Source organism: Phalacrocorax aristotelis, chromosome 1 (assembly GCF_949628215.1).
Source record: "Phalacrocorax aristotelis chromosome 1, bGulAri2.1, whole genome shotgun sequence".
Taxonomy (NCBI): Eukaryota; Metazoa; Chordata; class Aves; order Suliformes; family Phalacrocoracidae; genus Phalacrocorax; species Phalacrocorax aristotelis.
Window position 1 is genome coordinate 149,227,847 of NC_134276.1, and position 21,682 is coordinate 149,249,528.

Sequence of the window (21,682 nt, forward strand, 5' to 3'; positions counted from 1 at the left end):
AAGCTGTTGTAGCTCATACACATTCTGTGCTGCCCGCCTATAATTTTCCTATCATACCTGCAAAGCGAATTCCATCATCCTGAAAGCGAGATGAGTAAACACCTTCCCATCAGTAGATGCAACATCCAGTGTCAGACTACAGCCTTTACATAAAATCTCTCATTGGGGAAAAAAGAGCATTACTAATCACATTACTAATTTGCATGCTAGATATAATAAAAACAGAGATTAGACAACTTGTTGCTACACAGACACCACTTTTCTGTATCTATACACCCAAAGAGTTATAATCAGGCAATAGTGTGACTGGATGTATTGAGCTTTATTCAACAGGTATCACTGAGAGCCAGATTTTATCCTTCCTATTATTAGAATGAATTCTTCATGTTCCTTTCAGATGGGAGGACCCAAAGGGCAATAAAGTATCTGTTCTAATGTCACATAACTAGTAACTCTCTTTTCTCCTACCCAGAAAGCCTAGTTTTTCCATACATACTCTTCCATAAAAGCAAGCTCTTATGAGCAAACCTCAATAAAGTCATGTAAGTGCAGACAAAGCCTGTGGATTTGGTTCAGGCAGAGGTCTTGGAGGCTAAGGCATTACCCCATTTGCCTGCCCCACCCCGCCTTTTTTTTAAAGGCATATTATGCGATTTAGAAACTTTAATATTTAGACCAAACTACTACCCAGCAATTAACTTCTGTTGAAACCCATGCTTTCATGAATCCAGAGCAATTAGGTTTGTGTAAAATAAAAAACAAACCAGATGCCTGAGAGATGTAAATCAATAAAGACCTACTGATCCCAACAGAGTTACAATGATTTGTACAACCCGGGAGTTCAGCTTAGAGAAGCTTTCTGCATTTGGCATTCTCAGAGCACATGCTATTCTCTCCCTTCCCCTCCTCAGATTCCCATCAAATGCAGCCCTGTAACAGAAGTGCTCTTTTCCTAACTTGGCTTCAAGTCATGGCTGCAGCTCTCAATAGTATATAACATGTCAAGATAAAATATGTTTGGGGACATACAATCTCTACTGAGCATTTTATTGACTAAACTCTACCACTTCTGAAAGGCAGCCAAAATTCCTTAAGGTTTTCAAAGGACTTTGTTTTCTAAATATTATCCATGGACAAATACAAGAACACAAAAATCCTCACTTGTTTGTGTAGTTTGACTTATATGCCATGCATTGCCCATCATGATATATTAATTTTCTTTTGCAAGCAAACAACTCTCAACTACAAACTGCTTGGCATTAGGGGCCATATACAATGCAGAGCACCCTGTGAACAATTTGAAGCAGGAATTTTGCCCATGTAACGTCTGCAGGTCATTCAAAAACTACAATTTTCCTTCTTAAAAAACAAAAAAGCAACCCAAAGCAAAACAAAAACACACACCCACAAAGTTTAGGCCTCCACTGCAGCTTTTCTTTCCAGATACTGCATGATAGGCAAGGGGGTTAAGATCAAGACACAAGGCTGCTACTAATGCCACAAAACACTCCCAGTAACAACATCTCACAGGATGAGAAAGACTAGAATATATGAGTACAAGAATGAGGCCACCTCGCAGCAAGGTCCTATGTGTACTCTGTCTGCTAACTCCCCACAGAGTAGCCTAAAGAGGCATGAGCCACACATGCCTCAACTCTAACACACCAGAGACCAAGTTCATCCAGGTCCTAGAGTCAAGACTGGAAAAAAGACAGAGGTAGCAACTTATGCATCCCTGACTCAGAGACAGAGGACCCCTAAGGGCTGTTACTGCTTACATTACTGCCACAAAAGTCTTTTCAGGAAACAGAGTTACTGTGGGGGTAGGAGATGAACTGGCTGCAACTCCTTGCGCTCATGCCTCAGTATGGGCCACACACTAGGAATGATGCTTCCCCCTCCTGGCTGTCCTGGCTGAGGGACAATTACACATCTGTCCACAGGAGTACAGTTGCTTCTTGCAGTGGTCTGAAATGCATAGGAAGTCCCCCTGGGTCCTCTCTTCCTGTAGCCATCACACCTCAGCTGGACCTGGCTGTAATACCAAGATCTTTGACTATTTAAAATCTGACATTGCTTTTCTAAGGGGGGCAGGGAGGGCGGGGGAGTATTTTAATTGGTCGATGGAGTAACTTAACCATTTTATTAGTAGTCTTGTCCTGTAACCTACACTGGCTACTCAAGGCAGTAATTTCTAAGGGTTGTTAAGCCTCCCAGAGTACAATTCTAAAAAACCCAGTGCTCTAAGTTGAGACTGAAATTGTAAACCTAATAATTTGCTCCAGTTTGGACTGGTGACCCAAAATCAGTTGGTCCACATTACTTCAGCAACATGCATTCTTTGCAAAGAGGAATTTAAAACTGCTGAAAAGGAGGAATTAGAAACCTGCAAGATCAAAGAGCAGGAACTGAAAAAGCTTAGCAGTTGATGATAGCCTTATCTAGCCACTAGTTCTTGTGGGCATCGCTTTAGTTAATAATATCACAATGCACTTATCACTTCCAGGGCACCTTTCATTAAAGGACCTCTAAACACTTTGTAGACACTAATTAAGTCTCAAGTCACAACATCCCTGTGAGAAACAGGATTTCTAGCTGTTGAAATTTCCAAAAGATCAGGAAATAAGTATACTTTTGTAGCAGATGGTTAAGGTCCTACCCAAAACTGGAAATGACACCCAAGTTTGTTGGGGAGAATCTGGAGAATAATGAAGAGAGCCACACCCATGCAAGTAGTGCTTTCTGCCAGTGGTCTGACCAGAGGGATCTTCCACAATCTTTCATGAGCTTATCATCACCATAGCAATGACTGACCAACACTGAAGTGCTTTACTGCAGTCAGCCCTTTACCCCTGTGCTACCACAGAAATCAAATACGTGTTTTATAGATAAGTAAACAAGACAAAGCCAAAAAGTCTGCTAAAGCAAAACCAAAGCAGCACCATAATGGAGTGCAATGGAGTCCCATCTACTCTAGCATACTATGACCTTGAAAGAGGTCAGCGACAGCTTTCAGATGCTTTAGGTGTTCTTGGAGATTTTATCAAGTGTTCAATTTTGAGGCAGGCCACTTAGCTACAATTTTACCAGAGCTTTTGAAATTAAGAAAAGCTACTCTCACCAAGATGCTTTAAACAGAAGAAAATAGTGGGAAGAAATGTCAAAGGTCAGAACTGCAACTCAGTTTAATTCACTTTAATGTACACACAGAAGAATGCAAGGCAATAATTTTTCTCCTCCATTCTGTCTGCATAGCACAGCTCAAGCCATCACCTCTGTCTTCTGACACTAGTCAGCTATAAGAAACAGGTATCTTAATGTTAAACCTGGCCAGCTGTAATACATTTGCTAAAGTAATTACATTTATTTTTACAGATTACATGTGCTTAGGTTTCACTTACTCATGTACTTGAAAATCAGAGGTTTCAATTTTGCAGATAAAGTTCAGCACTGTTATAATCAAAGACAGCATGCAGTGCTTAAAGCTGCTAACCATACACACATTTTAAAAAAATGAAATACTGTAGCTAGCATGTATACTACAGGATCTATATTTCTTATCTGTTAGCTCAAAGTATCTTATATTCCTTTCTCTCTTTCCTCATCACATTAACAAGGCTATGATAATTAGATAACAGTTACCTAGTGTCTAAATCTTTGGTCTCCTTTAAATGAACCTTTTTTACAGTCCACATAATTTTATGCACAAGCAATGACATTATTCTGAGTCAACACCTGAGGTTCATAACAAAAGCTAGTACTTCTGGCAATAGATCAGTGACTGAACTGCTTGATGGCAAAGCAGCATTCAAAATGAAATTTCAGGTCCCATTCCCCTCAGTCACCAGTGGTGAGCACAACTACAAACTAGAAATTGTAAAGCCACTTACCACATTTAGATGGGTAAAAGTCAAAGCCAAGCACATGTTTCTTTGTGTGGTCTGCATCAGCTACTAGTAGAAGAAATGCTGAAACAGAATTGAACGAGGCATTGACAAAAAACCCTGCAACAGCCAAAGAACTGCTCTTTTAGGAGAGTAAATTGCCATTCCAAACTATGACCGTTAAAAGTTCCTAAAAGCACTGAATTGGAGCAATTCAGATTTTATTGTGCATATGTCATGGGACGACCCAAAATTGGAATGATTACTTCCAAAAAATGTCAGAAATACCATGCCTCAGAGTGTATATATAGGAGAGTACCTACCACTTCTGATGTGCAGCACATCTACGATGGTATTTCACTGTCTGTATGAATGGTCTCTGAGTAACATGCTGAGGATTTTCAGAACAGGCATTTTTCCCTAGTAAACTCTTTATTTAGCACTGCAGTGAACACAATAGCTTGTTTTAATCTTGAGGGAGAGTGGAAACAACTGCTCTTTTTGCATCACTTCCAGAGATGTACTCTGTGGTATGACATATGGTTAGAAATTAAATAAACTTCAACAGAGGTAAACCTGGCCTGAGATTGCTCAGGTTTCAAATGCAATAAGCAGTAAAATGCTACACTATAATTGCCCAAAAGCTACTTAATTGTCCAGAAGTTTTATACTGCTGTGATGTTATTAAACCAGAAGTGATATCTGACCAATAAAGCTGAAGTGAAGTAACACACACACACTAAAGCAATCGTGTAAAAGAGGAAGCAATCTGGGAGAGTGTTGTGACTCAGTTTTGTACAAACCAACATGTTTGAGGTGTGATGTCCTCTTAGTACTGCTGGCACACCCAAAAGTTTTGAATTGACACCCTTGCCTTGTTAGGTAGAAATTTGCTGAGAGCACAGCTGGGTCCCCAAAAGAGTTTCTAGGGATCACTGAACTGAAAAGGTGAACATTGGGCAGTGATTTGTCTTAAGTCTTTAGATTTTATGCAATAGTCTAATTCATAGAATAGAATCATAGAATCATTAAGGTTGGAAAAGACCTCTAGGATCATCAAGTCCAACTGTCAACCCAACACCACCATGCCTCCTAAACCGTGCCCTGAAGTGCCACATCTACACATTTTTTTGAACGCTTCCAGAGATGGCGATTCCACCACCTCTCTGGGCAGCCTGTTCCAATGTCTGACCACTCTCTCAGTAAAGAAATTCTTCCTAATATCCAATCTAAACCTCCCCTGATGCAGCTTGAAACTGTTTCCTCTTGTTCTATCACTAGTGACTTGAGAGAAGAGACCAACACCCACCTCACTACCACCTCCTTTCAGGTAGCTGTAGAGAGCGATAAGGTCTTCCCTCAGCCTCCCCTTCTCCAGGCTAAACAACCCCAGTTCCCTCAACCTCTCCTCATAAGACCTGCTCTCCAGACCTTTCATCAGCTTTGTTGCCCTTCTCTGGACACGCTCCAGTACCTCAATGTCTGTCTTGTAGTGAGGGGCTCAAAGCTGAACACAGTATTCAAGGTCTGGCCTCACCAGTGCTGAGTACAGGGTTTTGAGCACTTCCCTGATCCTGCTGGCCATGCTATTCCTGATACAAGCCAGGATGCTGTTGGCCTTCTTGGCCACCTGGGCACACTGCTAGCTCATGTTCAGCTGGCTGTCAACCAACACCCCCAGGTCCTTGTCCGCCAGGCAGCTCTCCAGCCACTCTTCCCCAAGTCTGTAGCATTGCATGAGGTTTTTGTGACCAAAATGCAGGACCCGGCATTTGGCCTTGTTCAACCTCATACAGTTGACCTCGGCCCATTGGTCCAGCCTGTCCAGGTCCCTCCGCAAGATCTAATTCAAGATCTAATCCTTCAGAGCTGCAGCATACCATTTTACTTCTATTCAGTCTCCTCCATCCCTATCCTTTGCAAAAAAATAAACAAACCAAACAAAACCCTTCCTGATGTCACCTAAGGAGCTTAATTCAGTTTGACAAAGCTTCATATCTGCATTGGGAATTTGCATTTATCATTGGGCATCTCAGTCAGATTTTTTGTAATATGCATATTGTAGGTCATGTTAAAACAGCATGCAATGAACTGGAACAAGATTCAGCTGATGCTATCTGTTTAAACATTGTAAACCACTAATTGCATTTATTTTTAATGAAGAAAAATATGTAAACAATTTCCATTTGCAAAAATCAGTGATTTCAGCTGGGTGGAATTCTGCAACTGCCTCTCTTCATCAAGCATCCAAGTTGGGTAGCCACTACGTCTTTATGAATACTGAATAGGGGCATTATGTCCTTACAGAAAATGCATACGGGTAAGGAGGACAGGTCTTCTTTTATGCACACAAGAACACCAACACAAGCAGAGTGTGTTTGTTTTCTACCACTGGTGTAAATGTCAAAACGTAATTTATATCGATGATATGAGACATTCCATCTCATCAAAATGACCCTTCAGTTGAAGCCTGTTGCACCTGTATAAATGCAAAGTCACATGTGGTACATAAAGCTTTTCTTTCTGGTATTTTAGAGATACTTTTATGCTCCTTGTGCAGCAGGCAGTACTAAAGTTGTATGAGGAACTCAGCTATTTCCATGGAGATTCCTGTCCTCCTCTGTCATAGACACGTTTTAGCATAAAATCACAATTGTTCACTTTTGACACACTCATTTCAACTAATGTGACACTTTTAGACATGACAAAAATGGATGCAACACCATCTGTCTGAGATTCTGCTCTCTCTCCAACCCAGTTTTCATTCCTGCATTGAGTCCAGTTCTAGCGCCACTTTGTGCCACATCTGCTTTCTGAAACCAGCATGACAGATGCACTGCCTACAGAGTCTATTGCCCATTTGCTGATAATACCTCCAGGCAATTATGAAGAAAAGAATTCCTTAAAAGCACTCCAATACAGTAAGTGTGGTACTAACACAGCTCCATGGATGTAGACCATCTTAGTATTCCCAGCAGCAGCAATCTGGTTCAGCGTCTCTTACCCTGTACTTTTCCTGATCAAGGGTGGCCAGACTCCTTTGGACAAAATACCATAACACTCCGTAACAACCTTATACTTTACTAAATAGCAAAGAGAAAATTCAGCATACATTAAAAGGCATCACATCTCGTGACATCCAAGTCACTAGACAACACCTATTTAGGTCTTCTTCACATAGACTAATTCTCAGCAGGTAACCCTGTATTCAATACCTTGTGGTATTTTATTATTATCCTCTAGCACTTCTAAATGTGTTTAAACTGCCCTTAAATTTTAATCATTCTTCACAGGCAAGAACTCCCCTGCTTACTTATCTCTTCTTTTGCAATCAGTATGGTAGTCCCAGGAGCTGTGTGGAAAAAAAGGTAAGTGAATAGCAAGCCTATGAATATTATTCCCTGAAAGGACAGCATAGTTTAGACCTGTGTGTCTTGCTGCAGGAGACAGAAGTCCTGGTCTCTGCCCCTACCTCTTTCACTGACTTCCCACATGACCTCGGCCATTTTTGTCTCAGTGAAGGCACCTACAATATGCACGATGTTATTTAGCATATACAGGTCAGGTTGAATTTGGCAAGCTCTGTTCAGCTAAACACAATATTAAAACAAGAATATGGCCAGGGGCAGGGGGGTGGGAAGCACACTGGAAGAAAGCAGGACAAAATTTTTCTATGCTGTATTCAAACGAGAGCTCTCCCACTGGAGGTTTCTCTCTCTCAGCAGCACTAAATCGACTTAGGAGGAAAATCCAGAGACGACTAAAAGCTGCATCACAAATCCTCTGAGCAATAGGGCTTCTACTTTATGCTTACCACCGTGAATCTGGCAAAGCATTGTATCTATAGCAAAGTCATTTCTGTCTGATGGCAGAGCAACATCCTATGTAAAACAAATTGGTGATCTCAGACCAATTCTCTAAGAACATGTTACTGCATCACCACTGGGAATAATTAGCAGTTGTACGAACCACAGGGACACTAGCTTCTGCTGCACTTTTTCTGTGGACAGTATAATTAGCTTTGGCTCAGTGAACAGTAAGAACCCTATAATAGACTGAGAAGAGACTTGTAAGCCCACTCCATAAGAGCTCCCTTTTAAACAAGCAGATAGGGCCATTTAAAATATTTCCCATACTTTACTGCCTTCCCCCCTTCAATTTTGGCCTACCGATCAAGCTTAATTACCATCGTTCTGCTTTTCTTCAAGACCTCAAGTAAAGTAAAAATTAAAGTTAACGCTGCGTTTCTCCATAGTCTTAAAGTGTTTTCTCCATCACTGGGAACGCACAGCATCACACTGCAAACCACATTACAATGAACCTTTACACCATGTACCACGTAAACATCACCATTTCAAGACTGAACGAAATAAAAGGCATCTGAAACCAGTGCTTACGCTGTTTGGGAAATCCTGCTAAAATGAAGGGAGCTGTTTTAAACTCTAACTCTAAAACACAACATTTCAAATCTCACACTGAAGAGGCTGCAGGCTCTGGTTCCATATGTACCTCAGGTGCTGCTGTACAAGAGAGCAGCAAGAAGGATGACCAAAGCACATGAAGTAAGAAACCAAGACAACAAAAACCTCTCTCCCTAGACTTTCTTCCCCCTTAATCAATACCTGTCATGTCTTCAACTGTGTTTCCTCATACCCAGGGCAACAGCAAAGCCCATCTCTCAGATGCAGACTGTTGCTGTAACACCAAGCATCTTGCTTTTAAATAAAACTTCTTGAAGTCTAGCAGAAGTGTTAAAGCTCTTCTCCCTTTCTGAGACCAAAGCTACGCTTTCAATAGAGCACAGCCACCTTCCTACAATTTTGCAAGATTTAGCTAAGTTGAATACTGAACTTGGAGGAGGATCTAATATTGCATAATTCTAAAGAGAGGTTTGACTCAAGAAATATACAGTTTTTATTTCACTGCTTCCTTTGACAGTTTCAAGGCAGAATAACTACACACGGGGTACTTTTGTCTGAGCTGGCTTCATAATAGACAACACAACTTCTCTTTTAATTTGATACAGTTGAAATCAAGCAGTGAGAAACTGAAGCTCCCTACAAAACGCTCTTATTCTGCCATACTTCCTAACCATCTCACCAAAGAAACCTCAGAAATCCAATGAAAAAAATTCAGTCCAGCACTCAAAAAATTAGATTCTTCTTTGGCCCTCCCTGGCACAGTACCCCTATGGTTGTTTTGGATTTACACAGGTGCTATTCAAAGCAGAATTTGGCCCCTTTCTACCAGGTGGCCTGACATATTTACTGCAGTGTGCAGATATGCCCATATATTTTATATATATGTAAAGCAGATTTCCCAAACTAAAACCCTCTATCAGAGAGTCTCCCTAGCTCTCTGTCTGATTTTGGCCTCATTTACTCCCTTGCAAATGAAAAGCAGTTCCATTGAACTCAGTGAGGTAACACTGGTATTAAACTTGTGTGAGATCATGTCAGAGCCATGGTCCGTAATAAAACCAGCTGCTGTTAACTCTTCTACAAGTTTCCATTCATTAGGGTTTTTTTGCTTGAATTCACATGAGCAATATCCATGGGCCAAGAAACACATTTTAGAATGATAGCTATTTCCCCTTGCTAAAAACTAGAAAGTGCAGCAAACTACCCCAATCCTCACTGCAAAACTACAGCTTATTGTATTTTGTTAATAAACAGAGGTGTTTATGGACAAAACATGTGTGAATATACTTTAGGGAATCATCCTGCATTGCCTAAAGGAAAGGGACAAGATGACCTAATTATGTCTTTCCCAGGTTTTCATTTTTAGTTTTTGTGTTAGGTTTTGTGTGGGGTTCTTTGGGGGTTTTTCTGTTGGTGGTGGTGTTTTGGGGGGTTTTGGGTTTTCTTTATATGTCTATAGGTTCTGGTATTTAATTTTAAATCAGGGGAAAGCCTTGAATATAAGTATTTAAATTCAGCCTCAGTGACCTTTAAGCACTGAACCAAGATCGATGAAACCAGTTCTCTGCCTGCTGATGCCAACAGCCTTTCCATCAGTGCCTTTCCATTGCCTTGAAGGGTCACAGGAGAGACAGAAATAACGTACTCAGATTATAATGTTTTTTCCAGTTCATCACACCAGTCTCCAGGCTTTCAGAACCGTATAACTGTATTTTGTCATATAAGTCAGATTCATAGTCTGTCACCACTTCAATCTGTTCTTTTATAATGAAACATATTTCCTACACATATAGCAAAGTTCTTTCATTTTTGCTAAGATGAACCAATCTCTATCAGATACTGAGATATAAAGGCAAACACACCATTACTCCCTCCCCTCATGTTCATATTAAGTTTGCTATATATTGAACCCAAGAAAGGAGCTCACATCTATTACTTGAAGGTAGTGAACAGGAAAAAAAAATGCTGCCTATTTTGGAAGAACAATTGGGCTGTTAGAGCAGATGGCTGAAGAATGACATTCTAACTTTTTGGTTTGAAAGGTGAAGCATTAAACATCTTCACTGACTATGGAAGTCCTTTGTTAGGCAACGGACTGAAGCTTTAAGGCAGCTCACAAGCAGCACAACAGAGAAGGATGTCGTTCTAAAAAACATTAACGCAAACCAAAAAACTTACCTTGTAAAAATGACGATTTGACAGCCTTTACTGAAGGACCCCAACAAACAAAGGCAAGGGGAACTCCCAGCCATAGACAGTGAGTAGCAGCAGAATTGAACAACACAAACTTCTGCAAAGCTTCTCTACAGGTAGCCAGGACGAGATTGCGCCAACACTGAGCTTGGCCACAAATCACTCAGAGGATAGGAAAGCAAAGCAAAAATTACATCAAAGCATGCATCATTTACACTTTCCTCTTTTGAGAGGAAGAAGAAAAACAGAGCAGTCTCACACCTTCCATTTGGGCTTAGAAAGACCAAGGATGGTAAAATTAGAAGAAAAAAAAGGGGGTTTTCAGCCATGCAGTAATACTTATTGCATTCAATGTGCCTATTATTCGAGTACTTTTTTCCAGAGGCTCCAGATGCCATTTAAGAAGCTGACATAATGCAAGGTTTCTCACAGTCCAAATCCTGAATGAAGAAAAGTGAAAGAGATTAGATATCTAGTTATTTTGGTCCCCAGATTGGCTATCCTTGATCCTTCTAAGAGCTGGAAAACACTAGCGTTCACATGTGTTACTATTGCAGCTGTCACAACCTGACAGTGCTTCTTTTGGCCAGATTAGGGTTCCTCAGTAGGCATGTCTTAGCATGACTTCATTATAATGGTCAAATAACATCTCCTCAGAAGTACTGCTGTCCAGAGATGAAAAAGAGCAACATCTCAAAGCAGCCTAATTTACATCCTCCCTCTCTTTGACATAAAAGATATTGACCTTTCAGTTGCAGTTAAGGGAGCCAGTTTCACCTTTAGCAAAAAAATAATTAAAAACCCCAAACCCACTTAATCCTCATTGAAGAAAGGTATCAGACATAAAGGACTAGGAAACAGAAAGGTCAGTTCTCCTTAACACTAGAAACAGAAGCAGTGCCATGTGTCAAAAAGCAATTTTCTGGTACTTGGAAGCCAAACCATTTGAAGGCTGCCAGTCAATAACTAGCCTAAACTACCAAGTAAATGTTATCACCCTATGGCAGGTCATCTGCAAGGAACTCTACTTTCTTGACATGGACAAAAATTCATATCATCTGTTACACGTGTTGAAAATTGTAGAGGTGCCCAGTTGTATATGGAAAATAGAAGCTGAACCACACCCCTGTCACAGAGCTGTCATCCTTCCTGGGAGGCACAACAACATTTTGAAGGAGCAGGAGACTGGCTTCAAATCCAGCCAAGCTATCCTGTGGCTTACTACAACATCCGTTTTAACCATGTCAGCTTAAGTGGCATCAAAACATGAATAACTGGATGGTGCACAATGAAGCGTGCAGTCTGGGAGATCAGACTGATCAATCAACCCTTCTGGCCACACAGATGTGGGTTTTCATCAAAATTACAGAGGGGTAGGTTCCCAGACAATGTCTAAATCTACCAATATGACACAACCATCATATTTCTAAGGTACTCAAAGTAACACAAACAATAAAAACTCCAGAAAATGTGCAGCAAGGAGACAACCCTAGGAAGCTCTATTGCTGCAGACAGTTAACTGTCTTTCTCCTCATGAAATAAAATTCAAGTAGACCAACTACTTTATCCCCATGATTTTGATGGCAGAGAGAGTACTGATGTCTAAATGAAATAAACTGAAAAGCAAGAATGCTCCAATGACTTTGCGTTTTAATGTTTTCTGTGGGGGTTTCACTGCAGAAACTGATGTGGTGGAAGGAAAATCCCTGAAGGGTGTGTGGAGCACTGGGGACCCCTTCTGCAACTCCCATCCAAAGCACATTCCTCTCTTCCTCCCCCAAAACTCATCACTATTCATGCACCCTCACATTTCCTATTTGCTTCACTCCTGTGGTCTCATCACCATCTCTGAAATACTGGCATTTAATCACTGCTCTTGTTAAAGTTAATGCTTTATACCTGGTGAGAATAAGATTTTGTCTACTAATCCCAGCCTTTAGTCCTATAAATCCACAATAGATGCACTGAAGGCAGAGGAGCTACCTTTATATATGCTGGTAGAGGAAATGTCTTTTTCTTGTTTGGGTTGTATAGGGGGGAGGAGAGGAAATAGGCTGGTATGTCTGGTTTTGTGGGGGGAGGGTTAAGTGGCAAACCAAACTGACTGCAGTTTACAGGGATCTAAATAAAGGAACAAAAAAATAGTTACAGAGCCTTTAATAACACTCAGCAGAGAAAACTGCAAATAAACTGCAAGAAAAAGTTGCTGCTTTTCCTTTTTATTGTCATAAGGCATTGCTTCTTGATTGCATACTGTGTCCAGTGAATAAGCCATTTACTATTGTGGTTGGAGTGAATGAAGCTCAGACCTTTCCCATATATGGCAGGGCCTTCTAATCACCAGGGAGCAAACGAGCAGTGGAATTTTACTGGCTTTCTGGGTTTGCAGTGCCCTCTCTTGTATGAAATATCATTTCCCAGTGAATGCTCGTTACTGGGATTTTGACCCAATTTCCTGCTGCCGTCATCCTTTAGGGGATGTGTAGAAAGCCAAACAAAAAGGACCAGCTTCTGATAGCAGGCAGCCCACTGTGAATTCTAAGTAACTCAAGGAAATCAAACAGATCTGCAATAAGATAACTGAGATCAGTCCCAATATATTTTTCTTAAACTAACAATATGGTTTACATCACCGTACAGCTGCTGAAAGTAAGATCAGATTCAGGCCAACTGATGCCCACATTAAAACTTCTCCCTCGTTTTCACCAATGCAGCAGAAAACAGACAATTGATGTTTTAAGTTACTGGGGAGAGCAGTAGGGAAGTTCTCGGCTGGCCTGCTTTTGTCAGTGTAATATACATTAACCACAGAAATGCTTGGCTTAGTATCATCTGGATTGCCTAAACACTCTTATTCATATTTACAGCAATTAAAATGCTGCACTTCAGTCTTTATAATCCAAGTTTTGTTTGAAGTGGCAAAGCAACAGCTGTGGCTTATCAGACATCTGAATGAAACCCTTCATTTTCATAGCAGGGGTGTGGCTCTGTGTATGGGGCTAAGCTGTTCCCAAAGCCATAAAATGAAGCAAACTCTCTCCTCTCTGAGGATCCAAGGGTGCAGCACTCCAAAGCCTCCTTATGAAGGATGCTGACTAGAGGCATCCTGCAGCACCAGCAGGTTAAGCTATGCAGGTAAATGAGAGCTGACCAAACTCTTCCCCTGATCTCAGAGCTAACCCAACTCGCTCCCACTTCTACACGTTGCAGCTGAGCTCTGAGAATTTCTTTTCCAAACCTATGAGCCTAGGCCAGAGCAAAGCCAAATTCTCCCCTGGCTCAATAGCTTTTGAAATTGCTAAAAGAAAGCAGGTTATCACTAGGTCATTAAGACGACAATGTCCTTAGCCTTTTCTCCATCTGCAGCTGATCCCAGAAGGCTGAGCAGAAATTGTCCTCAGAACAACTGGTGGAATTAGAAGGTGATGAGCTGGGCTATCAAACAAGCATGCTAGGTCCTCTGAAAAGGTGAGGGATTAAAAAAGCTCCTGCCTTTACTTCTGGGACGAGAGAGAGATTTTACCATGGTGAACACTGTGACTCAAAAAAAGAAAAACTGGGGAAGGGAGGAGGACAATTTCACCATTTGGGAGCTCGCTGTCAAAGAAAAGAATGAAGCGGGAAAAGGGTAGTTACATGCCCTGTGGCATTCACAGAAAGACAACATGAACATCAAAGCCTTGCAAATAAGAAACGAACAAGGGCCTGATCACAGACTCCTTCACTTGGGCAGAGCTCCCTTTGAAGATGACTGGAATCCAACTGGCACAAGGCTGCAGGACCAAACCTTGACTTCTGAAGGAGCACAGGAACCACTGCTCCTGTGCTGGCTCAGCAAAGGTTCATCCAGCCCCGCACAGCTTCTCCCTAGCTAGAGCCAGCTGCTTTGAAGAAGGACATAAAACAAGCTGCCAACAAATCTCAGGACCTTTGTTTACAGAGCTGTCATGGGTTCAGGCTCCCTTAGCAATCTGATGAATCATAAACATTAGTTCACCATCACCCCAAGTTACTTAACTTTTAAAAGTGCACACAGCGATTTCCCTGTCCCTTAGATCACCACGTGCTTGAAGGAAGAATGGGAGGGTCAGTGCAGGTGGGGAGGGGAGTGCATGTGCACACATGCACGTACATGCACCTCTATGTGCAATGAAAGTGTTCTCCTGCATTTAGCAGCACACACACCCCCCTTCAGATTTATTGGCTTACAGAATTACTCTTCTGAACAGATCCAAAACCAGAGCATTTACAGCAAAACTTATCTCCACAAATCTATTTATAACCCTTCTATGAGCTAAATTCCAAAGATTTTTTTTGCCATTTAAGGACATAAACCAGAAAATGTGCGAACGGGTGGGTTCCACTTTGCTTCACACCCTCCACAGCAAGCCTCAAGGGAAATGCTCTTTATTTGTATTCTGTACACAAGAGGGTGTGGAAACACGTAATGTTGTTTCCATTGCCTGAAATCTTTCCCTAATATTTTCCCCACTGCAGCATGGCCTGGCCCCAGGAGTTAAAATTTCAACTGCTCTCATCAACATGAAACTGGACAAGCTGATAAGGGTTCAGCAGCTTGCTTCATAGTTTCTCATCCAAGCTAATGACACTATGGCGGGACCGTAAGTAAAAGCTGTCATCCTGTGTTTTTGGTACATGCATGACAACTTCACAGGAAGGCTCTGTCTCAGACGCAGCAAGCGCAGTTAAATCCACAAGAAACTTCCTCCAGACATGTCAGCTCAGTGTCAACTACTGAGCCTGGCCCATCTTCCACCTCATTCGCTGGGCTTCAGCAGTTTTACACCCACAATCTAGAAAAGGTTACTTTTAGTAGAATACATATTTGTGTGAATGTGCAAAAGAAAGTATATGTTCTTGCCAGGAAGTCAGTCAAAAATAAAGTTTTAGCCCGTGCTTGAACTTGGTATTTTGGTATTAAAAATTCTTTATGAACACTAATGAACTAAGACCCAGCATCCCTGTGGGCTAAATTCAAAAAGGTACAGGTTATCCTTTACTTGAAGATACAGAAACAGACACACAGTCATTAAGTGACTCACCAGGTATTTATGACCACAGGAAAACATTCTAAGGAGAAACTACTCCAGTGGCTTCAGATATAGCCACATTTTTCCTTTCTCTCTTCCCCTGCTTCCTCAGTTTTTTGTTCCTGCCCCTGCTGCAAGCCAGCAGGCCAATCCCCGCAAGCACTTCTTCCTGGCTTCAAACCAATGAGCACCGCTATAGGCAGGACCTTCTGATCCAGAGGTGCCCTATGCTTCATGGACAGAGTTTTCTCCTCTCAGGGGGCAGGGAGGGGGAAAGAGACATCAGTTAGCAGTGGTGGTTCCTGACCACAGCTGGCAGAGGTGGGTGCCCCAGTTCAGAGCCCAGCAAGCCTGGGCACTGCTGTAGCTGGATGCACAGCAGTTGCTGCAAGACAGGAGCAGAAGTCCAGAGGTTTGTGAGTGAGGAAGCCCAGAAGGCTGCATTCCCCACAGGGCCAACTAGCGATGCTCGGGGAGAGGGGTGCGGTAGGGACCACATGCTAATGCTAGTATCTGCTTGGCAGCCAGGCTGCCAGACCCATACCATTTATCAGCACTAAGCACAGTTCCAAAGAAAAAAAAAAAAAAAACAAAAAACAAAAACACATGAAAAGAAGCACTTTCTTACACAGGATGTAAAACATACAGCTAACATACCAGGGCTAGCAGCTAAGTATTAGCATTACATGCCCTAACCTTTTTGGTTAATCAAATCCCTTTCAAGAACAGTAGAAGCAAGCTCCCCTGGGGGTGGGAGGAATCCCAGATTACAACGTTCTGAGAGTGTTTCCCCACTGGCCTAGCAGAAATATACAAAAGCATCGGGAAAGACAAAAAGAAATTGTTACATAGTTCAACTGTCCTATGACCTCAGTGTTTCATCCAGAAAAGTCAGATCTAATCTGAACTTCATATGCCTTTGAGTCAAATTTCAGCCTTAGCTAAATCCGTGACAAACTGTTTAGAGGTGTGCAACAACTACAGCTTCTCAGAAAACACCAGCACTGAAGGAGCAAGTGCCAGCATATAGGTAGGTGCCTTGTTTCCAGTACAGATGCCCCCAAAACCTGTTCTCCAGATCTTGGGACTTTAAACCACCCAGGAGCTACAAAGCCAGCAAACCGGCCTCTGCACATGCACATTTCTGAAGGTGAGAGCTCTAGTAAGGAAGCAGCTTTCTTGTTACAAGCTGCCAGGGGGTAGTTACTAAGAAGAGACAACTTTTAAAGAATGAAAACTTGCTTTGAAGATAGACTCCAACTCTTTGCAGTCACAGACCTCTCTGCCTCAGGCTTTGTACACCTGGAGCCCAATCCTGCAAACTCCCCATAAAGCTCCTCTCAAAGGCAATAGAAAGGTTCACAGGATTGCGCTTCCCGTTCTGCCCTATTACCATTTTTGGTGCTTTCTCCAATACCCAGAAGAGTCCAGACAAGCTCTCCAGATGGACAGCTAATGCTCTCTTGGCCCTCTCTTTCTTATGCATATATGGTTTCCTGTCCCTCTTTGTATACACGAAGCAATCAAATGTACCGAGTTGTACCCTTGGTGGATAGGGGTTAACAACTCCACTGATCTTTAATACAAATATAACTTAGGCAGCCAACAGAACAAGTCTCACATAAAAAATTACTGTGAAATCAGAGTATTTTAAACCTTCCCAGGGCATTCAAATGTTATTTGTCCTGCAGGCTTTCATTTTTCCACAATGAAGAGGTCACCCCCATAGGCAGGGCTGCATGCAAGGAAGGGTGAAACAAGGAGAACAACTTGATAGGTCTTCCCTGTCATCTTTCTATTCATATGAGCTACCTCCCAGCAGGCAGCCAGCAAAAAAAGACTTGCTCTCTTTCTAGTCTCACCACCTGGAATCAGTAGCACTGCACCCTAATCCCATGTGGGTCCAGACAGATACTGACCAGCATGCCTCCATGCCATGTGTGGCCCCATGAATGAGACTTTGAGGAATAAGAAATCTTCCCATCCTAATGTACTTCAGTTTTCCCTCTAACATCAGCCAGAGGAACTTAACAGCCCCCCTCTCCTTTCAAATCACCTAGCTTTCAGTGTAACTATTGCATTGCATATCAGTGTTGAACAAGAAATAAGAGCACAGGGGAAGTTACCCCTTTCCCAGGCTGCTCTGTGTCAGAATAATGCTGTGAGCATATGAAGTAGCAATTGTGGAAAATCCCCTTATTCTCCTAATACATGCTTACATCACTCACTGTCAAAGCATACTGAGTACACAAGACTCCCCTTGCATCAGATCCTGCATCTGTTAATGACAGTATTGATTTCACCAAGACTAATCCTGTGAATGAAGGCTGTGGAATTGATCCTCTTGTCATTGCATGCTGCAACAAATAGGAGCTTTCAGGAAATACAAATTATTTCACTTTAATGTCTTGTTCACAGGCATCTTCTCTGGTATTCCTCCACTGCCATAATGATTTACATAATATGTTAACGTGTTCAGGTTTTATTGACTAATATATCTGCCTGTCAGAAAACCTCCCAAAGAAAGGTAGACCTGTACTTTCTTCAAATATGTTGAGAATCGTTCAGACCTACTTTTTCCTTAAAGGCAATTTAATTACGCAAATGGACCACTAGATTCCTTGAAGCGTCACTCCATTTGTAATTTATGTTAAAACAGTCCATTTCATTGGTTTTGGCATATGTAGTTTTAGGACCCCATCCTGTCTCTCCAAGGCAGGAGAAAAAGGTATGAAACTTGTTTGCAGATGCATACATGCACACAGAACCTACTGCTACATTTAATGAGACAGAGAAAGAATGGATGCAGGGTCCAAGGGTTCTCTGACAGCAAACGATACAAGCACAATCATTCACAGTATGGCACCTAAAATAGACAAATGATAATAAATACACCGTTCTCACAAAAGAAACACTCTGTCTCCTTATTTTCTTTGAACTGCTGCCAAGGAGGGAATGTGCTATTTTCACAAATTATTCTCCCGTACACCTCTTGGCAAAATAAGCCTTCTCAGCTAGGCAAAATTGCATAAAAATGGCATACTCTGAAAATAAATATTCCTCTGAAGACAAATACTCCAGAAAAAGTCAATTTAAGACAGCGATCTTGCCCATTTCTCCAAGCAATATATGAAAAAGTTAATTCTATCGGTGCAGGTCTGGCCAGAGGTTACTAGTTTGGTCAATGTCTGCTGCTCCCAAGTATCCATCTGCAGCTAACTTCATCCCTCCCTTCATTTCCCCAGCTCTTTCTCTGAGAAATTCCCTGCTATACAGTCTATCATGCTATCAGCAGCCAGCCTTGCACAACGCTTTCAAACTGCCCAAGCATGTCAAAGGAGGTGGGAAGGAGAGCCTGCTCACGGGCTCTCCCCAGCAGCGCTCTGACACAAACACACAGACCCAGACTTTTAAGAGCTCCGGTCCCACCCAAGTGCATTTTTTCTCCCCCTTTTAACAGGAAAGACAACTTCACAAGAAACATTCTGGCAATACGCTGCTGTGCATGTTGAATGCTGAAGACAAAAACGGATGCCATCTATTGTCAACAATACTTCTATGAAAGGCTGCCACGATGGACATCTGCTTCAGCAAGTATCAGATCAGTTACATTAACCAGAGCTTTACTGTATCTGTATCAGTTACGCCGGGAGACTGTCTTTACAGTCAGGCTGCCCTGAAAGCCCAGGTACTAAGTTGCAAAATTAAAAGAAATTCACCGGACACTACCACACTAAAAACTTTTTCACTGCAATTCCTTTTTTTTTTTTTCCTTAAAAAAAAATAATGAAAGGATAGATAGGTTATTTCTCCACTAACAAGCCCGTTGCAGGATCTCACACAGGGTGGTACCAGCATAGATCCTGCCCTGCACCCAGATCCTTGCCCCCACATCTCTGCATTAGGGTCTGCTGGGGTGGGCAAGCATGCACCCCCTCCACCCGCCCAGCACAGATATCTCCCTTAGTTCACCATGAACATCTGGAAAGAGGGGTGGCACAGAGAGAAGAGGGGAGGAAAAATAGTATCAGACACTTTCGCACTATTCCCACGGCTCGTTAGATTTCGCATGCTGCTTAATCTCTAGCCATAACGCAAACGCGGTCAGACCAGCTCACTCCCAGACAAATACATATCTTAAGCCCTTACCTCTGTGGCTGAAAAGTTTTCAACTAGTAGGAAGGAAATGAGTAACTGGCTGCTTGGGCAGGAGCACAGCAAGAAAGGCACACACCAGCAGCCTCACACACAGCCCTATTCAATAAAACTACAGCTTTTCCTTGGCCCCTCCCAAAAGTCAATGCTAAGTGAATACATATCCCTTATGTTTACAATTGGCAGGCAGCGGTATGCATTGTCCTCAATTTATTCTAATAGGCAGCCAATGACTACGCACAAGCCAAGGTGGGTTCAGCCTGCCTGCAGAGATGCCTGTCATTCCCTAGGCATGCTCAGGAAGCCACTCATCAGAAAACCAAGACCTAAAAAGCTCCGAAAATTCGTGCAAGCTGCCAAAACTGTCTTGCTACATGCCCTTTTTTGGTTATCCTTAGCAGGGCCTCTGAAAGTAAATCCTCTGTCAGGAACAATCATAAGAAATGTTAATCTTGGAGAAAGAGACTGTCTTGTTGAACACAAATGGAGCTTAAAAAAGGAAATACACTGAACGGAAAGGAACACAGTAAACATATTTACTTTTTGCACCAGTTAAAAAAAAATCAAATAAATAATTTCACCACAGCTAAACTTCATTGTATTTTTTTAATGAGGACCACATGTAAACGGGAACACAGAAACACTCTGCTGTGCAAGCTTGATTCTGCAGAGAGACATCAGTGGGAAAGGCACATGAAAGATGAGTTGGCAGACTTCACGGCCCGTTTCCATTTCAAATAGTACAACAGAAGTTTATACAGAATATTCGTGTTCTGAAAAATCACTTCTAAAGGGATTCAAAATTTTGATGTTCCTTAGCAAGTTGGACTAGTTGGATATAAACAGGTTTAATTTATAAGTATACAGCTATTTATCTAGACATTAAAACTGGTTCATTTATTATGAGGATATCCCTACATCTACATATTATGACCCATAGATCTCACTGTCTTTCAATACCATAGATTAAGTAAGCTTAGATTAATTTTTATCTTTGTTTTGCTTTGGTGATTGCACACTACTGATAACTTTCCAAATTATGCAGGCAGCTTAAAAAAAAATAAAAGGGAGGAACAGATGCAGCCTGATGCTGGAAACAAATGAGCTATGTAAAATAATTAAGTGTGAAAATAAATATGAAAATTATTGCTTAGGAAAACAGCACAGTGCATAGACCCCAATACATGCACGTACCAGCTGCTAAGCAAGGCTGCAGGAGAACTGCTGACTGCTCTAAGGGGGCAGGGTTCCAGACCAGGAGATATTCTGCAGATTCGTATTTGACAATAACATACACAAAACCAGTTCGGGGGAAAATATGTGTCGCAGCTGAATGGGCTAAACTCTTTCAATGCCTTTCTGGGTCTTTTTTTCTGGTCACTAGGCCCCAGGGATTTAGTCACATGTGTAATGCAAGAAGGATTCAGTCCACAGACAGTAAACTAACCTTTATAACACATTAAAAAAAAAATCAGAGAGCGCCAAATCTACGCAGATTTACAGCAAGCAATCATAATTATCTTAGTATTATTTTGAATTTCACAACTTAATTACATGAAGTAAAAAAGTGGTGTTTGTTTGTGGAAGGCACCTTTTTTTCCTTTGTTTTAACAACAATTTGGAAACTTCATCTATTGCTAGACACCTCCCATGATGTGGCTGTGCTGGTTTTAAATATTAAAATTAATACATACAACATATATATAACTTTGGGTTGTAGGATTTACTAAACAAGGGACAACAAAATCCGTGTTCTCAGTCATTCCATTAACTACAGAAATTATTAGCCTATGTATCAATGACCAAATAATAGGAGACAGTGACATTATTGAGGAAGAAATGACAAATCTCTACCAGATCCTACCATCCCCTACAATTTCAGAACATAAAACATTGAAGAATCCAGGCTGAGGAGTAAACAGGATTAAGGGATGCTAACAGTCAGAGCAGAAAACTGAATTTTAGAATTTTAGAAGTA

At 41.6% G+C, this 21,682-nt stretch overlaps 1 protein-coding gene across 8 annotated transcripts in view; it reads right to left on the bottom strand.

Moving 5' to 3' along the window:
* The window catches only part of CALD1 (caldesmon 1), a 209,596-nt gene extending 189,557 nt beyond the window's left edge, over nt 1-20,039 (bottom strand). For 3 of the 8 annotated variants that reach the window (XM_075115396.1, XM_075115367.1, XM_075115301.1), the window contains exon 1: nt 19,699-20,039. The gene's annotated coding sequence lies outside the window, so the exon portion shown is untranslated. Of the gene's footprint in view, nt 1-3,890; nt 3,969-19,698 lie in introns of all 8 variants that reach the window. The other 5 variants (XM_075115403.1, XM_075115310.1, XM_075115376.1 and 2 more) reach the window with 3 other exon arrangements.
* Between the last annotated feature and the right edge of the window lie 1,643 nt (nt 20,040-21,682).